This window comes from Ylistrum balloti, unplaced genomic scaffold (assembly GCF_031769215.1).
Source record: "Ylistrum balloti isolate Yb309-2 unplaced genomic scaffold, AGI_CSIRO_Ybal_v1 Utg370920, whole genome shotgun sequence".
NCBI classification, from domain to species: domain Eukaryota; kingdom Metazoa; phylum Mollusca; class Bivalvia; order Pectinida; family Pectinidae; genus Ylistrum; species Ylistrum balloti.
Genome location: NW_026782521.1, coordinates 123,210 through 135,965, shown reverse-complemented (window position 1 = coordinate 135,965; position 12,756 = coordinate 123,210). Strand labels below are relative to the sequence as shown.

The 12,756-nt window shown below is 32.8% G+C and overlaps 1 pseudogene; it reads right to left on the bottom strand.

The window, feature by feature from the left end:
- Positions 1 to 12,756, bottom strand: part of LOC132559475 (uncharacterized protein DDB_G0284459-like) — an 86,712-nt pseudogene that overhangs the window by 43,668 nt on the left and 30,288 nt on the right.

The window sequence follows — 12,756 nt, the reverse complement described above, 5'->3', positions numbered from 1 at the left end:
AAATCAACTCCCACTTGGACAAAAATCTATATTAAATAAAAAAGTTAAAATCACTGAAAAAAGAGAGCATATTAAATTGTACTCTACTCAAATCTTTAGTCCTACAATGCTGAGTATGATTTTGTTACAATGTTTAGCATCCCAACCATGGAGAGCAAGACAAGATTACACTCACTTTACAGAATTTTATACTACAAATTATATGTAAGTCAGGGTGGGGTTAGGGTGGGGGAACAAAGACACAGCTTTCGTTAGCATATGTACTGATTCTGCAACATCGATTTACTACCGAATAAATACAGCATTTCCTCCAGGTAAACATTTGCTAAAGACAGGGCAAATATGACAAAATTACATGGTATCAGACATGCCTAGTACCAGTTTTAAATGATACTCTTTGTTTAGAATTTTCTTTACTTCACCACAATGAAATTTATATGAGAATAGTTTGAAGTATATTATGCAATGTAATAGCTAAATAAACACCAACAAAATCAATATGGCAACAGACATGTGTATCGCAGCAGTTTAACTAAATCTAGTTTGTACTCTTACTTTTTCATAAAAGCACACAAGAGAGAATGATTTGCGTAACTACAATTTAAAATTTTTTCTGATTACAAAAGAGGGGGATCTTTCAAACCAAGAATTATCTTCCAAATTCGAGTCTAAATTAATATACAAATGTGTATATAAATTCTATTTGAATGGAAATAAAAGAGATAGGGGATAAGTACAGATCATGTCCATTGCTTTCTTTCACTAGTACTAGGAATGACGTGATCATGTACAAGACCTAAAGCAAATGTCAGAAGATTACATTATAGTAGAAAAAAATACAGAATCTTATCAGCATGTTTATAACAGGAGAAAAGCACTTTTTTTTCTTTTCTTGTAGCAGCTAATCATTGAATCTTTACGTAATCATTCCAACGATTACGTCAGTGACTACGTAGCTAGACATACATTCCACTATGGTATGCTGGTCTCCAATGTCATATATAAAAACACAACATACCAGCTGTGACGTATCAATGTGAGGTGGTATTGATTTCTACAGGAAATCTTCATTCCAGTCCTCCGATCCTATTTTAACCCACTCATTTAATTCTAATAATACACGGTCTCCAGCTCTGCCTAATTGTTGCCTATACGCATTTGAACTTCATTGTTTGGGTAATGTGTTTGTCTTCATCATATTAAGCAAATAAGTTAGTAAAGGTATTCCAATTTCTTGCAATTATTTTTACCCTGGCTACACTTATCTTTTAAAATACAAAGAACACTCCTTATGTATCTCTAAGTTGCACAAAGACATTAAGTTTGGCGAGTATCAATCAGCATCACATAAGTTAAATAATATCCGTCAACAACTGATGACAATTTCCTGTGCAAGATGGAATTTTAGTATAGGAACCATCCCTAGAGTCTAACATACAATAATCTGTTTCAAGTGGAAAATCAATTTGAAGTTTTAAAAGCAAACATCCATCACTTTATTAAATAATCCTCCCCATCCTAGGCATCAACGTCATAGGCAACATAGTGGAACACATGAAAACTATTTTTGATTCTGAAAGTGTTGAACTATAGACACTTGTTCTAAAATTAATTCCAAAATTTGAAGACCATGTTGCCAATCTTCCAAGGTGATATATTGAATTTCCTATACCGAAAATTTGCAACAGGAATTTGTGTAACACATGCTATAATATATAAAAATCTTTGACTGCAATTACTATCTTTGTCCATCAATGTTAGTAAAAAGCTAAAATCTAATTTTTGACTTCTTGTCTCAGATTTTAATAGAATCTTGACAGAAAACCCTACCAATAAACTAGGGATGATTTGTGATGACCTGCATGTCATTGAAGTATTCGTACAGATCTCAAACTTTTGTCCATCAGTTAGAAGTGATTGAACAGGTCTGCATGTCGTCAAGTTTGTCAACATATGAATAAGTATCCTGATTATCACTGTAACATGGTATCAGCAGATCCATGAGGAGCCATACAATGCTATATGTACAAGCTTTAGTTGAGTTGGTGCAGAATGCCTAGATGTTATTGGGAGAATGGGGTCGAGTCTAGTACATTCAAATTAGTCATAATTCTGACTCAATACTTTCGTGAAGCACTTGCCAAAATTTTAAAACACACTTTCAACTCTACAGAAGTTTTTATTACTCCCAAATATATCAGGATATATAAGCCAAATTTTTGCAAAACAATTTGCATAAAGCTGTATGCTGGCCCTTCAATAAATCCACCAGTGGTTGTAAGTTGGCCCCCTGGCGTTTAGCAGGTTAAATACAGTAGAATAGCCAGCAGTAATCCTATACTATTTTCCAAAATACAATTAAATGACAGTTTTAACAGAAATCCCCCTCCAAAAGTTAATGCAAATTTTGTCATTTTAAAGTGATGGCAATGGAACCTTGACAATATTACATAAAAAGTCAGGAAATGTTTTGTGTTTTAATAAAACATAATATTAACAGGTTGTGGTTTATGTAATGTGATATTAAAAGAAAAGTAAGTATCATGCGACATATTTAATGGAATTAAGTAATCTACTATATTGAAATAATCATGATTTCTCATGTAACCAGATATTTGTTAATCTGGATCATCTTTTTCATATCCTGTTTTAAACAAACATGTCTTTATAACTAAATCCGGACAGTAAAGAAAAACACTACATCACAAAATCAATATTGCATGCTGTATATAACTCTGCTGTACATTCAGATCTGGAAAAATCTGTAAACTGTCTAGTATGCATAAAATCTAAAGAAACTTTCCCCACATCAAGCTGACAATAACTGCCTTTTGTAATTTGAATTTGATCAGAAACATCTGTGATTAGATACCAAAGCTGTGCAATAAACATACAAGCTTGAGAAACATATTGAATTCCATGATAAGATGCACTTAAATTGCATGAAAACCTCAGCATTTTTAAGTTCACAAGTACTAGTATTAATTTTCAGCACGATAAAAACACTGTTCATGTAAGGTTTCAAAATCTTACGTTCCCACAAATCATATGAAATTGCTCTTTTACCAATGTTGTTAGCAAAACTTTTTTTTGAATAGTTATCAAACATATACATCAAATTTGTTACAAAATCTGAAAGGAGTTGTTATTCATATTTAAACATTTTTATAAGATTGCCTAAATATTGATGTACATTTTAAACCATAGATTGCACAGAGAATGCAACAAATGTAGAAATCATTTGGGTTTTGTTGTTTTTTTTTTTATACCCCCAAACCCTTTATTTAAGAATAAGGCACATTCCTTTTCAAAGCTTTTTTCACAAATATGGGAATAAGACTTTGCTACGATATCGGGGAAATTTTATAGATAATTGTGGGAAACCTATGTTACAAATAAGTAATATAACAAATTTTTGGTAACATTAATTATTATCAAATTATTTCTCAAACAAGAGCAATTAATGTCACAGAACTTAGACAAAACAGCTACATCTAAATTTTAAAATATCAACACATTAATTTTGAAGCTGTTTAGTTTTCATCAGGAAAAATGTAGGGGCCCATATTTAAAAGTTGAAATCTCTGGTAGAAGAAACACTCGAATGTTTTAATAATAATCAGAAATCAAACCAGTGAACAGTAATCCTACTCATTTTTTGTTCTTTTTTGAGTATGTGTGTTTAGTGTCTGCTTTGGCAAATGGTGTTGGTTACAGGCCATATTTTATTTGTACCGACTGCTTCCATCATGTGCCTGGACTAGACCTGCTGCCAGTCTCTGTATACCATCAGGAGCAGACAGCCATATTTTATGTCCCAACAAGTCAGTAGACACATGACAGCACAGAGCAGTAAATTTGAAGCAAAAAAGTTAGAGAAATACATTTTGTCGATGATTGATGGTACTCAGATATTTTTTCAAGACTCTTATTGTTCTTGAGGTAAGACAACATAACTAATCTTACTTCAGTGCAATGTCATCCATTCTCTTTAATCCCACAGCCAAGTTTAAAACATCTCTTACAAGTACTGTGTAATCATCAGTCCCCCTATATCTCCCAAATTTCTATTCCAAATCTCATAAATCTCTATAAAAAATATTTTCAGATTTTTATTTTGTTTTTTGGGGGGTTTTTTGGAAGGGGGGGGGGTGTTTGTTGTGTTAATTCTCTTATAATCTTTTTATATATTTATATTTTCTAAAATGATTACAGAAAACTCCTATGCAAGGTTATAAAGGGTTAAATCTTTTTTTTTTTTTTAGAGTGGTTACAATTTTTGTAGATCTGATTTCCATTAAATATTACAGAACATTTCATGGAAGTTTGAAAATTCTCAAAATTTACATACATTGGTACAAGACACTTTTTGCTCTGAATCATGTTTTGTATTCGTTTAACATAGGTCTGTATATCTAGAAGTAAAGACTAAGGAAAAAACACTTACCCTTTCCATGTCACTGTCTTCACTAACATCAAGATCATCAGCAATATCACTGTAAAAGACAAGGGTATGTTAACTAACACAATTACATTCAATATGTAAAGCTACATAGCACTACAACTTTCATCACTTAGCAGTAAAATTTCCACTGTGGATTTGTTTTAGTTCACCATTTAATGTCATCGCAACATCAAGCGTCCGATGAAAAAAGCTAGTATGATCTAACTAAGGACAAGAAAACCGTAAAATGGTCATATTTTTGTGAAAGAAAAAACAAAATGTCACAATGTCACCCATAACACGAACAATACTCTGGTCAACTCTCCTTTAAAAACAAAAATATATAGGTGACATTCCATGTTTTCAGATTTCACCTGTGTGTATTAGGGAATTTCTATTGCTTTTGCACTGTGCTAAAAAGATGAACTGGCCAAATTCAGGTTGAAAAACAGTTCTCTTGATGATAATTTTGAAAAATCTTAGTGTAGGAATCAATAACATTACACAAACATGTAATCCAACTCCCAATATCATAGTCTGTACCTTCAGGGAAAAATCCAATCCAGCTTATAAAAACACTTTAGAAGCTAACTGCATGACAATGTGACTAACTTAACAAAAAACAGGCAACTGTTTCAGCTTTTTTCCATATGCTATGTTCATATGCTAAGCTAAATTTTCAGTTAATGAGACCACAAAGGACCTTGACCATTGACCTCTGACTCTGAAAATCAAAAAGATTTGATCTGCTCATAAATGAAGACAAGTCTTCCAACTATCCTCCTCAATAACATGATTTTCTGTGCTATGTTGACATGCTCTACTTGGATGGACAATGGGACAAATATTTGTGATACTGGATGAAAAATTTCTTCATTGAATGATGAACCAGTTTTATGGTAACCATTTTTAACTTTAATCTGACATTACAACATGATTGGTCTGTGATTAGTTAAACAATGTGATGAAAAAGGGCAAAAACACTAGTGTTCACAAAGGTGATCAACAGTATAAGGTGACATGGTATGTAGGGAGAACTAACTAAACCAAAGTCTAGTACAACCACGAAAACATTTTCGTGCCTTGTTGTAATTTAGACGATATTCGCCTGTAAGTAGCCTAGGGAGATGTTTTATTTCTATATGCTGTGACTGTAACAGTGCATTACTACAGCTTTGCGTTTTCTAATTTTTATAAATCACCTGTCTCCAACATACACAACACTGATTTCACACTCTAGTCACACACGATTCTTAACCTAATCCACCTGTTTTACTGAATTATATGAATTCTAATATCCTTCTTGAAATATTTCAGAGCTCATGACTGAGTTTTTGATTCATTTTATGATGTTCATCTTTATCAAAGACTTGCACAACATTTCATAATCTCCATCATCAAATATTATGATTTCTATGCATTCAAAAACTCCCATCAAAATTTCAGAATTCAAAGGCATTAGGAATCTTCACCTGAAATTACTTCATAAGTTTCCCATCAATTTCTCCTGCTGGCAGTTTTGACTGAATCATTTTATTATGACATTTCACAATCTCCTTCATATTTCGGCATTTTCTGACACCAACAATTACCATAAAGTTTAAACATTCTGCATCATTGAGTGTCCTTATTAAATTTCAGTATTCCAACAGCATTCAGATTCCTTATCAAATTCTATATTGTTTAAAATTCAACTTGTATCAAGGTTTAACATTTCATGTCAATCAATCAACTTAAAAACAAATAAAGCTTTAATAAAGCACATCCCATACCTCACTGAATTAAACTCTTATTTTTGGTAGATTGATTCAAAAACAACATATGCTTTATGGTATTTCATATCACCTAGTACAGATCAGTAATATCTGCAGATTAGTTATTTTACCCATGAGGATGATAACTATACACATGATAAATGTTTTTGAACCAGAAGTCTCAAGACCATTATCGACAAATCCATTGTGGTACCAACAGATATAATCATTTGCATGGCAACAGAAACTAGCCCCTAGCAATGGTTTTACATTAACTTCAACACCAACTATTAGATCAATCCATTCAAATAATACATGCTAAATCTAACTAGCCCCAGCCCCCCACCCCTTCCCAAATCTGTAAAAATGCTGGCGGAGCAAAAAGATATGAAAGGAGAAATCAAACAGAAAGCATTGAACTAGGAAAATAACGAGCAGTTAAGACTTGTGCATAATCATTGATGAGATTGATTTTCAGATTTAAGTGGTACCGTTACAAAATTGATAAAACTCATACCAACTCATTAGGAATGTGAAATATGATGTACCATCTAACAGCAGAATTACATTACAATAAAATTTAAGACTTTCTAATCACAACTTTACACCGATAATTTGTAAAGTGAGATTGGAAGTCATACACTATTTCGAAACACAACAATGAATAATAGAATACCCATGATAATTAAGAGAATGAATTTTACGCTGTCATTTTGAGGTTTTTAGCTAATGCACTTAACATACATAATACCAGCATTACGATCTAACTACAACTGACATCAACATCTGAACTTACGTGGGCGTTTTGAATGACCCCTTTGATATTGTTGTGTCTGTACACATTTTATGGGTTTGTTTTGTACTGCTTTTTTATAACAGGATCAAATGTCCACAGGTAGCAGTAGAAGTAACATCGAAAGATCCCCTCAAAAAATGAAAAGTTGACCAGGATTTAACTATTTCTCTGAAATGCTTACAACTAAAACATGTTCCAGTAGTGTATATGATAAACTGCCCTTTTAAGATAAACAGACGAAACACATCCTAAAGATCCACATTGCCACTGGTTTATGTAAATCACCTTCGATCCAAGGAGCCCTGAAGATAGCAAATGACAATATTCAACCTTTGTTCTATACCAAAAAAGAACTCTTAATTTTACCAGCTGCTCAAACAAAACAATCTCCTAAACCTATCTATTTGTCTGAAATCTAACACAAAAAATATCTAAATCTAGTAAAAGATGATAATTTAAATTTTGAAGTTGCTCTATTTTGTCCAAAACTGTTATGGTGAGATCTAATTCACCTGCTGTTTGCCCTAATGACCTTTAATGCGTTGACATGTCGTTAAGACTGTAATAATAATAACAATAATCTTACAGTTAACTATTAATAGTATGTATAAAAACTGGGAGCAGCAAAAGCCCCTATTTCCATACAAGAGAAATCCTAAGGAAAATAAGTCCTGAAATAACATTTTGAGAAATAAAAATCCTCATTCCCAGGCATTAGTGTCAATGTTTGACATATTTCTAAAGCCACTTAAGGTGACTTTGATCTTGGAACCCCAAAACAAAATTTTATTATATGTTTTCTCAATACTAGACCTTTATATAAACTTTTACTGAAATCCTTAAAGGAATTAAATTGTTCGAAAGCATGTTAAATAGTTGGTTAAATCAGGCGACGGCTAAAATTTGAAGAGTTACAGAATGCAGTATATGTTACATGCATTAGAAGTACTATAACCAGAGGTAAGCCCTAAGACATACCAACATAGGTACTCATTTCTTGTTGCAAGTGTCTCAACATTGTCTAGCTGATTAGTGTGTATTTTTAAAGTCCAATATAAGAATGATGAAAATCCAATATAGTAAATATAGCACAATAAATGACAAGTTTGTGTGTGTACAAGGGCATCAACTGATTCAGATAACATCTCACAGATAACACACAAATGTCGTAACAGCTCTAAACTTGCACTTGACATTATTGGAGTGTTGCCATGCAGCAATGATGTGAGTTGTTTTTAGGTCTATTGGTGACAGGCCACATCAAATGATGGAAGGATGAAATTTCACACATGCCCCACTACCTACCCCTTATCAGGTAGAGTCTGGCCAGATCTGCATCCAACTGTCAATTAATATATGTTTCTCTGTGTATGTTGAAAGGCCACTTCTCAAAGCTACTGATGACTGACAAGACTGGGTTTTTGACTAGTCGATCATAAAATGCATCTAAAAGAACTTCAAAATGCTTTTACATGGAGACAAGAAACCGCTGTTTAAGATGAATTAGCCAAGGGTAGACAATTTAATCTAATATTCATGTACAGAAAAACGATTTCGAGAGCTACATGGTTTTTTTCTACATACATAATGCATTAGCGTATTTCTAGTAAAAATATCTAGACTGATAGCCATCAACTTCATCAATAAGTGTATGATTCCCTATTTTGTTATCTTTGCAAAACATTATCGATTAAGCCTCAATATTTTCTATCCATTCTGTACTCTTGTGCATATGGACACTACTGCAGAGTTATTCTTCTCATCTACAACTCAGCTAAGACCAAGCAAGTCACATCCTCAGATTTAAATCAAGTAGGTGAGATTTATATGAACAAAGCAAACTCAACAGAGTTTCAGTTGTCCTATTGCTTATCTGATCAAGTAACCTTCTAATTTTGTAAGAACTGTTTCATAAATAAGTGAATTTTGCTTAATTAAAGCATAAAACAATTAAGATATCTAAGATATGATGCTCGCTGCTAGATCTGCTTCAGAAGAACAATTAGAGTGAATTTAACTTGCAACCAAATATGGTAACAAACATAACAGTTCAATACTTCAATTTGTATAACCACAAATTATTCATTTTAGATGAAAAACAACAAAATTAATCAAAGAATTATTCAATATCTAAAGGTACTTCACTAGGGTCATTCCCTTTGTTGCCTACTTTATACAATGCAATATAATACCCTTTACAAGTTTTTATAGACCATACAATATGATTGTCTGGCACCAATAAACACAAACTTTCATTCATGTCGGAGTATACAGGTTACATAAAATACTACTGTACAGTTTTGGCAGACAAAGATGGCCTCTAGAGAGGTATTTTCTAATAAAAGAGTTAAAAGATAGTTACTTTGTACAGCAGCCAATCCAATTACTACATGAATTTTCTCCAACTCAAAAATATGCCAAGGGAGACAACTCTTACAACATGGACTTGTATCACTCCAGGGTATCCTGTCCTACAGTCTATTTAACATGTATCTCTAAGCACATGGTTCTACTTTACAATCTGGATTTGTCTGATTCGACAAGCTTTAACAGGTAATCGAGAAACTGAAAGGTATGAATTCATAACCAACTGATGTCTGACAAAGTTTGAAATATCTTTTATCACTATAATACTAAATGAAACCTAACTCTCTGATTGCTCCTTTTTCAATATTTTGCCACTTTTCATTTGCGGTTTCTTCATGAAATACAGACCCAGATCTATTCTTGTTTACCATCAGCAGGTAACAAACAACCATTGAATGTTCATTACATCATAGCCAAGTCTGCTCATTTTCCTGGTGTCCCTGACACCTTAGATGTTTACACGTTTTTACTACAGGATTTACAATTTCAATTCCGCCCACTGAAAATGTGTAAAAACTTTATCCCAACCATGATTAGATTGACAATCTATTGTATTTAAAAAAAACATCCTCTTCATGCATGACCAGGTATAACCATTCACAGCTAGTTCACAGTGCACCATTTAAAGTCCTATTTCAAAATCTGAAAGTCATGCTATTGTGTAAAAGTGACAGCCTTCAACTCTAATGAAATTTACTGTACAAAAATTTTTGTTTTTGATTCTATCTCATTTTCTGAATGGTTGTTTTTGTTTAAAAGCATATCAGATATACATGAAAAGTCATGTCAATCAATCTCTTTGAATTTCAAACTCATGTGGGTTGGTTTATTATCAGTGTTGTTAAATACTTGCTACATTTTGAAAATTTGAAAATTAACTGAAATGAAATTTACATTGAGCGTGTCTACATATCAGCTTTGTTGAATTAACTGAATAAAAAATGGGGCAAAGCCACAAATGTCTGGGTTGCGGGATGAGTGCAATGTTATATGGTATTTATAAGGCAGTTAAGGGTGTCATCTTAGATATTCCACGCCAGACTTTTGAAAATGACTAAGTTCCAAAGCCCGGAAAATCAAGAAAAAACGTCCGGAATGAATCCTAAATTAATAGGTGCACATCTTTAACATATATATAAACATCCTACAAAGTTTCAAGCTTCTACGTCAAAAACTCTAGAAGTTGATTCTACAAAACTGGTACCCCTTTTCCCTGCCAAACTGCGGAAAATGACTAAGTTCCAAAGCCCGGAAAATCCAGAAAAATGTCCGGAATTAATCCATGATAAGAGATGCACATCTTCAATATATATATAAACATCCTACAAAGTTTCAAGCTTCTATGTCAAAAATTATAGGAGGATTTGATTCTACAAACTAGTACCCCTTGTCCCCGCCCGACATTCACCATACTATAACCTGGATTTGCACAATGTGCAACCATCCAAAAATGCATAAAAACCTAGGACAATGATGTACATATCAATATAAGAATTATATATATATATATATAATCACTGATTTGTCAAACTATAATGAAAAGAAATTTGACATCTTTCATCCACAAGTATACACAATAAATATATAGATACATATATATGTGTCAATATATAGTATTGAGCATATTCTATCACACATTAAAGAATGTTGCTTATTGAAAGTGTACAAATTCTCCATATCATTGCAAATCCTCTAAAAGAGATTTCTCATGTAACACCAAAATCTCACATCTGCAGAATGGTTTAAAAAAATAAAACATAAGTAACAAATTACCAGATCAAATATCAGTATTTATTAAGGGAGTGAAAAGTAGGACCCTTTACAAACATGAGGAAAAAATGGGGGCATAACTCCCAAGAAAACCATAGATATGAAAATAAATTGGAATTGCAAAATTATTCTACAAGCTACTCAATTGTACATAGTTTATGTAGAAAGCAGCAGTATCCCCAAACTCTGCATACAAAGAAATCACAAGTGATAACAGAGGTATCTTAGCACCCACTATTGTTTGGTTTTTATACGTTCTTGAAAAGAAGAATCTTTTCCTTTCTTGTCTATTCTTTTAAATACTGCAAAGATATTGCTAAAGACAATCTTCATATTGCTTTAATACATAACAAATACTTCAAAGACTCTTTAGGTTACAGATCTCCCACAAGAGAGTACAGTAAGCGTTTAATTAAAACACATCAGGTCAATCAGGGAGATATTATTAGTCAATACTTACAATCCTCCATTTTGAATGCTAATTCTTCGTGAGGTGGCAGGCTTACTGGGAATGATATCTGTAGGACGTCCTTTTATTTCCTCACAAACTTTTTCTGGCACCTTATCATTTTCTATTGTCTTGTCAAGTATTTTATCTGATATTGGCTCTAGCAGCTTCTCCGATTCTGCAGAAAAACAAAAGACAACATAATTCTTCAAATGATTCATAGATTATTACTGGGCTATAAACTGCAGCCAAGTTTAAGCCACAGGGCTGAATTTTAGTGTTTTCCCCCCAATATGATCCACATATAAGACACACCAGAATATAAGCCGCAACCTTTCTTACGATGTGGTAACTGTTATGTTGACCAAAGTTCACTGATATAACAGACAATGAACAGCAATTTATCAAAATCATCTGTAAAAGTTAAGTTACACCAAGCAATCCTAAACAAACATGGCGGTCGTTCTAGAATTTGATCTGATGACCTATCAATCTCAGGATGCAACAGCTATTGTATACTTCTGCTATGGCTTCTAAAGCAACCATGAAAGTTCAGAAGATATTAATTCTAATTTAAATTAAAAGGTTTCATTAATAAAATCCACAATTCGGCATAGTAACGACATAATAAAACAGCTGACCAGTGGCCTCTTATGTTTAATAAGTAAACCATCTTGTATACAGCGTACTGGTACGCTTCCCATTTTATTAAAAACAAATTTTTCTCATCTTGGCCGATTTTTTTCCCCAACCACATACAAGTTGTACTGGTATATAAGTCACATGTCCCACTCACAAGAAAAGGATGTAGCTTATAATTCGGAAAATACGTTATATGACCAGAAAATCAATTAAAAGTGACAAAATAGCCATCTATAAAAACCTCACATCAAGCCAAACCAATATCACATTGAAAACACATCCCCAAATATTATTTCCCTAGTGTAAAGCATGCTTTATTTTCAACATGAAGAACACTTATATAACAAAGTATGGGATTTTCTTTTATGTGACCGAGAGACCTAACACCGATAACTTAATGACAGGTGAAACTGAACTTGTTAGGTTATCCATCAGGGCCATCAATCATAGGGACATTTACATGATAAATCATAATAGTAAATCTCATAAACCACAATACAACAAACCAGTCAACACAAAATTTCTTACATATACA